Source organism: Medicago sativa, chromosome 7 (assembly GCF_051527215.1).
Source record: "Medicago sativa cultivar Bolivia chromosome 7, Bolivia_mono, whole genome shotgun sequence".
In the NCBI taxonomy this organism is placed as follows: domain Eukaryota; kingdom Viridiplantae; phylum Streptophyta; class Magnoliopsida; order Fabales; family Fabaceae; genus Medicago; species Medicago sativa.
The window spans coordinates 73,916,684-73,924,774 of record NC_140755.1 but is presented as its reverse complement, the minus strand read 5'-3'; the positions used below and the strand labels follow the sequence as shown (position 1 = coordinate 73,924,774).

General features: G+C 31.1%; 1 long non-coding RNA gene across 2 annotated transcripts; it reads left to right on the top strand.

The window, feature by feature from the left end:
- The first annotated feature begins 2,664 nt into the window (after nt 1-2,664).
- On the top strand, nt 2,665-6,951 carry LOC146908354 (uncharacterized). Of its 2 annotated transcripts, XR_015020674.1 has the most exons (6): nt 2,665-3,109; nt 3,234-3,313; nt 3,906-3,971; nt 5,570-5,677; nt 5,780-5,845; nt 6,726-6,951. It is a non-coding gene; the product is annotated as an uncharacterized LOC146908354 (long non-coding RNA). The 2 variants fall into 2 exon arrangements; XR_015020673.1 differs by having other exon boundaries at nt 2,668-3,313.
- The last annotated feature ends 1,140 nt before the right edge of the window (nt 6,952-8,091 follow it).

Below are 8,091 nucleotides of genomic sequence, written 5' to 3'. Positions count from 1 at the left end.
TTGAACTTAACGTGAACGATATATTTTTTTTTTGTTGAATTAAATAATAAGATAAAAATTAACGTGACAAATTGCCTCTTTGGTGAAATTTTTATTGTAAATAGAAAAACGAAAATCGTGCAATTTTCAATAAGATTTGGCTTATACGCTCAACTGTAAGTAAGTAATCATAGCTACTATGAATGTTAATTTCAGAATTTCTATAGTATTCCACGTCCACCGTCTTCATTCCTTCATATGGAAAGGTTCGCTGCGCCATTATTTCCCATAGTTATTTTTGTTTTCCTAAGCTAAAAATTTACTTAAGATGAAATTAAAAACAGAAAAAGTGAGGGATAAGCCTAACCAATGAAAAGGAAAAACAATGGAAAGAAAAATAAAAATATAAAAAATATTCCTCAATAGGTTTTCTACCTTTTTTTTTTCCTACCATTTGAGTGAGTATTACGTAATTGGGTTTCCTTCTTGCTCTTTGTTTTAAAAATCTTCAATGTCTAAGCACTTCACTTTGTAGTAAAACATTATTTAAATATTTATCCCAATAAGTTTAACTCAGTTGATAGGATACTGCATAATATATGCAAGGTAAACATCATTTCAATATCCAATAGTTGCCACTTTCTCTTTCTCATCGATATATATATTCTAAGGTTAAATATGTTGTTTTTTTTTTAATCTCTATAAGTATACAAACTTTTTGTTTTATTCCCTCTTTTTTTTTAACTTTTAATCTTTGAAAAGTTTTCGATCACCACTTTTGTTTAAAAAAAATCATTTTTTTGGTGAGAGATTCTTATAATATTCTAAAATATTAAGGCTAGAGAACAAGAATTGACTTGAAAGTAGGGACAAAAAGTGGTGGTGAAATTTTTTTGGGGACTAACAAAAAATTGATATATTTATAAAGACCAAAAACATATTTAACTCATAGTATATATGCAACTGATGAATTAATGGACTCACACTTAAGGATGAGTGTTGTGTGCAAGTATGAGTTATATGTCCCACATCGGATAGAAAAGTAAAAGTTAAACACCCTATAAGCAAGAGGACCCACTCCCCATGTCCTAACAAATTTATTTAACATCTTGATCCTTCAAAACTTGTCGTTTATGAAATGTCACAAACAATAGCATTTGATAAGATCATACTAGCCAGCAACCATAGCCATTTAATGTGAATTTATTTCCAAATCAGAATAGTGTTGAATAGCCTGCTGCCGTAACACTTCATCATTCCAAGAATCTATAAGATGCATATATTCTAGTATCCTTCTCTCTATTTTTCTGCGTTAGTTGAATCAGATGAGATAGATCTAAATATATACCTCATAAAGAGCGCTCTTTTTAGAACACTGTTCAAAAAAGAAACTCAAATACCCATAGTTCATTTAAAAACAAACTAGATTGATGACCCGTGCGCCGCACGGGTCTTTTGAGCCGAAATATAGTTGGTAATCTCAATATGAAATGAAGTAAAAATGGATGCCAAGGATATAGCAAATGTCGCAACACACCAGAGAGGATCAATTATAAAACAACATAAAAAATTGTGGGTGTGGCATATAAGTGAGAGGGAACGGTTATGTTATCTGGCTTTTGAGTTCTACAAAAGTCAGAGTTAAAAAATGATTTTTTAAGGAGAAAAAAGAAATAAGTTGTGTGGTAGTTTCAATACAATTACATGCCATCCAACAAAAAGCATTTAAAGCCACCAATTAAGGGGGACGTTTGTTTCAGCTTTAAAAAAAAAAAAAATTGGATTAAAAGAATCTAGAGATTTTTTTTAGAGATTTTTAAAAAAATCTAAAGCTGTTTTTGTTTGCCTACTACCCATAAAAATCTATTTTTTTAAAAAAAAAATTGAGTTTTAACATGTACATGTGTTCCTCCTTGTTGTTAAAAAAAATTAGATTTTGAGAAAAGCTAATCCTAATAGCTTTTCATTTTAGGATCAAAATAGATTTTTTTTGATAAAATGATTTTTCTAAAAATCCTAAACAAACACTTAAAAATGAAAAAAAGTGATTTTTTTAAACAACATTTCAGCAACATTATATATTCAAAATTTTCAAATGTATGATTGTACATTTTTAAACTTAGATCAGTAAATACCCAGGTAATTGTTTTGCAAGAATGATAAATACTTATACTTTTTTCCTAATTGTTGAGCATGAAATTTTTGTATAGTTATAAATAAAATAAGCAGCAAATCTTATTTCATGTCTTCAATCTTCAACACTATTTTAATTTATATTTTGTTTCCTTTCTCTGCATTAGAAACTTTCAGAGAATTGCTTTTAGGATATTAAGATATGAGGATCGTTCATTGCTTAAACAATTAGAGTTAGCTATTTTGTCCACCAATTGTTTATTAACTCAAATTTTTTTTCTCATTTCATCAAGAATGAAACGCCATTCTCTCCTCTCTCAAGTTCTCAACATTTACACCACGAAGCAAATATTTTGAAGAAAGCAAAAGGGGAAAGCAAAGAAGGTTCATGGATTAATTATTCTGAATTTTTTGTGAAGGTAGTAATAGCAAAACTCCACCAGAAACTGTGATGAATATTCAACAGCATGCATTCTCCCTCTGGGGTCACTAGTAGAAAATATACATTTTACATCATGGGTTAAAAGAGTTTCACATCAGTCGATTACATACCAGATGTCAAAGGTAACTCTGAACTTTATAACATGGTTTTCACATCAGCGGAGAGGAATGTCTGAGGGGAAAAATAACTGATAAAGAGTTTTCACATCAGTGGCTATAATACCTGTAGAGAAAAAAACGCGGTGGCAATTTTGTTATTTTGGTGAGTTCTACCTGTAGAGTAAAAGTCTTTTGTATAACATTTTTCTTTTCCTCTTCTCTGAAAACACGTATCCCATTCTCTTTTTCCTCTTTTGTACAACACAAACCCTAAACTCTTCCCAAAACATAGAGATCCCTTTTCACTTTTGTCTCACCTGTTTCAAGAGATGCACATCGACTCTCGATCGTACGGTTCACGGATTTCAGAATCAATCTTCTACCTCCGCTACTGTTCACGTTTCTTCTACCTCGTACTGTTCGCGCTACTGTTCACGGTTCTTCTACCTCCGGCGGTGTACATATCTGTTTTTGTTGATTTCGATTTAGTCAAATTTGAATCTAATTTTGGGAAAGTAGGTTATATTTTGATTTTGATTTGGTTTATTGTGAGTTTACTAATTTACACGTTTATTGTGTAGATCCAGTACTCAAAGTTGAAACTTGAAGATTCATTGCTAGCTTTATCAAAACTCAATCAGCTCCTCCTACCTTATCTATTGTAAGTTGTTTATTTAATTTAATTCATTATTTGATTTACTAATTACCTGGTTAATTTGATTAATTCTGGGCCTGTTTGTTAGGGATTATAAAAAAGAGTATTTTAATGTTTAATAATTTTAAGTGAATTGATTTTTAGTGTGTTTGGTTTTGTGATGATAAAAATTGATTTTGAGTGAAGTGATTGGACATAAAAATGAGTTGAATTATAAAAAATAAAGGTATCAAAATGAGTTGAATTCATAAAGTGTATATAGCCTATCCTTGTTAATTTCTCATTGTTGTTTATGCTTTAACAATCTCTCTGTAGTTTTAACAATATCTGCATTTACCTTTATTTTCATAAATACAGGACCAAGAGCTCCATTTGTTTTCAATTGTGTGAGTTTCTTTCTTTTCTTGTATTGCTTAGGGAAGAAAATTAGTTATCATCAAGCATCACCCTTCTGAGTTTTGGAATAATGTTCATGCATTCAATGTTTGTACTTGTAGTTAATCCAACTAAATGAAGCCTTCATAAATGTGGTGATCTCATTTGCATTCTGTAACATTTCTGTCCCATTAATGGTGTAAAGGGAATTTTATTATTGTAGGTGGTTGAAATTGGCAAAGGAAGCAAAGTTAAGTATGAACTGGACAAGAAAAGTGGACTTATTAAGGTATCATTTACATTCTTCCCAATTGTTGTTGTTGAATGAAGATAAATTAATGGTTTGAATACGTTGCTGCTACGTTGGGTTCTTTAGAATTTTAATTAACCAATTTGTGCTATCATGAACTGAAAAGGTGCGTGTTTGTTGAAGTTGCAATACGCTACTACTGATTGCCTTCTGTTATTGGATAATTGTTTGTTTTGGTCGCTAGCTATAGGATCAATCTTTTTGTTCTTGAAGTAAATAAACTACTGTCATTGATCGCAACTTTTACATCACACTTTTTGAAATAAATTAAGTCCTCAAGATGAGTCTAGCTATGATCCATTCTCATCCTTTACCTAGTTGTTGATTTTTATGTATAGAAAATTATTTCTTTTTTGTAAATAAAACCAGGTTTGGTGTATTAATTAATTACACATGGGTATGGCATGTTGAATTCATAGAAAGAAAGGAACAAGCCGTCCCATTAGTTGTTAGTGCTATCACAAATTATTTTTTGTTTATTTTCTTCTTGAATTTAGAAACTATGAAGTTGAGTAAAGAGTTGTATCTCATTAAAACTTGTATAGCCTGATGTTAGTACACTGAAGGTAATCTTTATAAGATCAAACAGGGCACCTCTGTACAATCAATTTAGTTCTTTTCAGTTTGTTGAACCATGACAACCATGTGCAATGATGAATCTATTTCTTGTAAATAAGTATAATATGATCTAGAATTTGTCCCAGTAGATAAGTATATCTCCTGATATGATTTGTTTTCAATAATTAAGAGAGAATATGTGGCTTTCAACTAGCTAGCCTGCTTGGGTTAGATTGAAAAGGTAGTAATGAATCTAGATAATGTGCAGGTGGGCACTAACTGAAGTTAATTGGTTTTCCTTAAAAATTAGAAACTATCATTACATGAGATTGGTTGGCTTAAATGCAATTGATATATATATTGTTTTTAATAAGAATGACTTACATATTTGAAGGCTTGTAGTTGTTTTTGCGTGGCTTAGCTAGCAAAATGTCAAGGATAAAAACCCAAGTACTTCCATGTTGCTATATTTTGTTAGTTGTTTGGTCATTAATATACAATCATATAGTTCCACTATTTTTTTTTTGACAAGAATATAGTTCCACTATTATTATGCGTAGGACTCCTATATCTGATTTTTGACAGTGATTTTTAAAATTGTCAAACTCATGCTAATTGCCATGTCCCTTTGAATTCATGTAGTATGATTGATGTATAATGAATTAGATCTGTGAGTTGATGTTGTTGTGTTGAATTTATACTTGCTAAGTGTAGGTGTGGTGATTGCGTGTGTTGAATTATGTTGATGAATTAGACAAATGAATTATTTCGGGGTTTAGAGCGTTACACGATACATGTGAGTCTAACATGATACCAACACATGTGATTGCATTCAGTCACTTTTATTTTTTTAAATCATTTGTTATGTATCTTTGTCGGTGCTCAATAGTTATTGAGCTATAGGATGTTTCAGTGTTTTTGTGTGTCCTGCTTTATGTATATAATGCTTTGGTTTTTGGATGTAAAATTTGTGTTTGTTTGCTCTGAAGCATAGCTAACAAATGGGCTGCTTAACTTAGGTTGATCGGATTCTTTACTCATCAGTTGTCTATCCATATAACTATGGTTTTATTCCAAGAACCCTTTGTGAAGATGAAGATCCCTTGGATGTCCTAGATCTGATGCAGGTAATAATGCTTAAAGAACTTATTTTGAAGCTAGTTTATGGAAATAGTTGTTTATTGTGAAATTTGCAGCTGTATTTAAATTGAAACTTGTGTTTTGAATAGGAGCCTGTGATACCTGGTTGTTTCCTTCGTGCCCGTGCTATTTGATTGATGCCTATGACTGACCAGGTAAAAGTTGTTTACCACTACACGCGCTCGTGCACACATATGCATGTATGGTAGCATGTATGCTATTGAATTTGCTATTGAATTATACTCCACCTCTATGTGGCTGTCCTGTGATTTGAAATGCTTGTACCTGATATTTTATATGCAATAGTGAAATTCATGTCAGTAACATTTTAATCCCTCATACAATTTTAGCTTAAGAGTAATAGGAGTATATTTCATTGAACCAATAAGAATAAAAGTAAATGGTGCAAGGAAAATTGTTGCATGCATTTGGCAACACCATTAGAGCGATCGACTTGAAAATATGTCATGAACCAACTCATAAGCTTAAGCCGTAGTTGAAGTCATACAAATGTTATAGTTTGTGTGCTTGAAATATGAACAATGTATGTATACTTAGTTATATTCAATTATTTTTATTAGAATAATGAAATCATCAAGGATCAAACTTTTGTCAACTTAATCATAGAGACTCTGACGCCAAATCATAAACCAAATATTCTAGAAGCTTACTTTATTAGTTGCTTCCCACTTGGAGAATTGGTACTCTTGTCTTCAATAACAAATGTTGCGTTGAATATGAAGCTCATATGTTTCTAGTGTCTTAATCCTAGTTTAGTAGATTTTTTGACAACTTAAAATAAACTGCCACAACTACGGTTCAAATCATATTCTTAGTGTTTATTCATTTATTTATGTGATGAAGAATATGCTAGATATTATCTCTACTAATATTACTAAGTCTAGGATTGAGGATTTTAATTTGTAGAGAGATTAGAAGTTTGACCGGACTTGTAGTTGTCTTAATGCGTGGTGGTTTGGATGTGTGAAGTGCGTTTCTGCAGACTTTTTCAATTGAACTTTTTTTTTTTTGCAGCTGGAAATTGATTCTGATGTGGCTGAGATGAGATGATATTGGCGGTGCTTATGGTTTAGATGTGGCTATGCCGGCATATATACAATGATGATTTTACTGTTGAATTGTTTTTTGAAAATATTCTGCCCAAAGTTGTTATATGGTTGAATGTTGATATTGGAATATTCCTAGCTATATTGTACTCATATGCTTTTTTTATATATATACTGGAATATTGATGTTGAAAGTTGATGATTGATTATGTAATATCAATTAGATAATATAATTTCCTTTTTAGCATTAAAATTATCCATATTTTGTTTTCATTTTATTAATATAAAAGAAAAGAGCAGGTGTCAAGCTTAATTGTTAAACCATTTAAAAAAATTAAAATTGATTTCCCAACAGTGGTTTTGAGAACTGATGTGAAATATACATATTTTACTTCAGTGTCATCTTATAGCTGATGTGAAAACCCCATTATTAAATTTTAAAGTACGTCTATTACAACAGTGGAAGAGAGACCTGATGTAGAAAATAAGATTTCACATCAGTCCAAACCTGATGTGAAAGGATGTGGACTTACAACATCATATCACTTTACATCAGTTGCCACCTGATGTAAAAACGCATTTCCAACTGATGTAAAAACTCCGTTCTGTAGTAGTGGGTTTAGTTTATGTATTGCAGTCAATTAAATGATACAAATAGGACCGGAACTAATAAACTTGGAAACAAATGTTAAATAACTTGCAACTATTTCATTGAAAACCAATACTTGAGGCTAAGACAAATGTTATTACATCAAATAATAATTAAAACACTGAAGAACAAAATACAATCCTTATAACATCAAACAAACTTATCAAACTCAAAACTTAAAATAACAGCATCTTCAAATTCCCAGCTTTTAATGTCATCCAATTAAGAAATCCAATGAGGCCTGCCATGTTGAATGTTATAGATGAAAGAAGATGCAAGGATGTAATTCAGTACAAAAATTTGGTGGTATTTATAGAATAAAGTGTGTGTGTGTGAAGAGCTACCATTGTGTGCATTGGAAACGCATAAAAAGAATTAAAAGCTGATGAATTCCAATGTACACCAAAAATCTGATAATATGGAACCGTTCCATTGTTCACATTATCCACTAAATAGTGCACTTAATGTTGCAAGAAAATAGGCAGGGGAATAACAATAGGCAGGGTAATAACAATTTTCGGAATGCACAACCATAAGGAGGGAATTAGGCAGATTTTAGAATTTCAAATAGCACATCTGATTGGGGGAACTTTTTTAGGGTTTACTTCTTAGCATTAATGATAGCTAATTAGAGGGAAAATTTTAGGTTTAACAATTGCAAGACCTAATAAGCTTTAAGAATAAG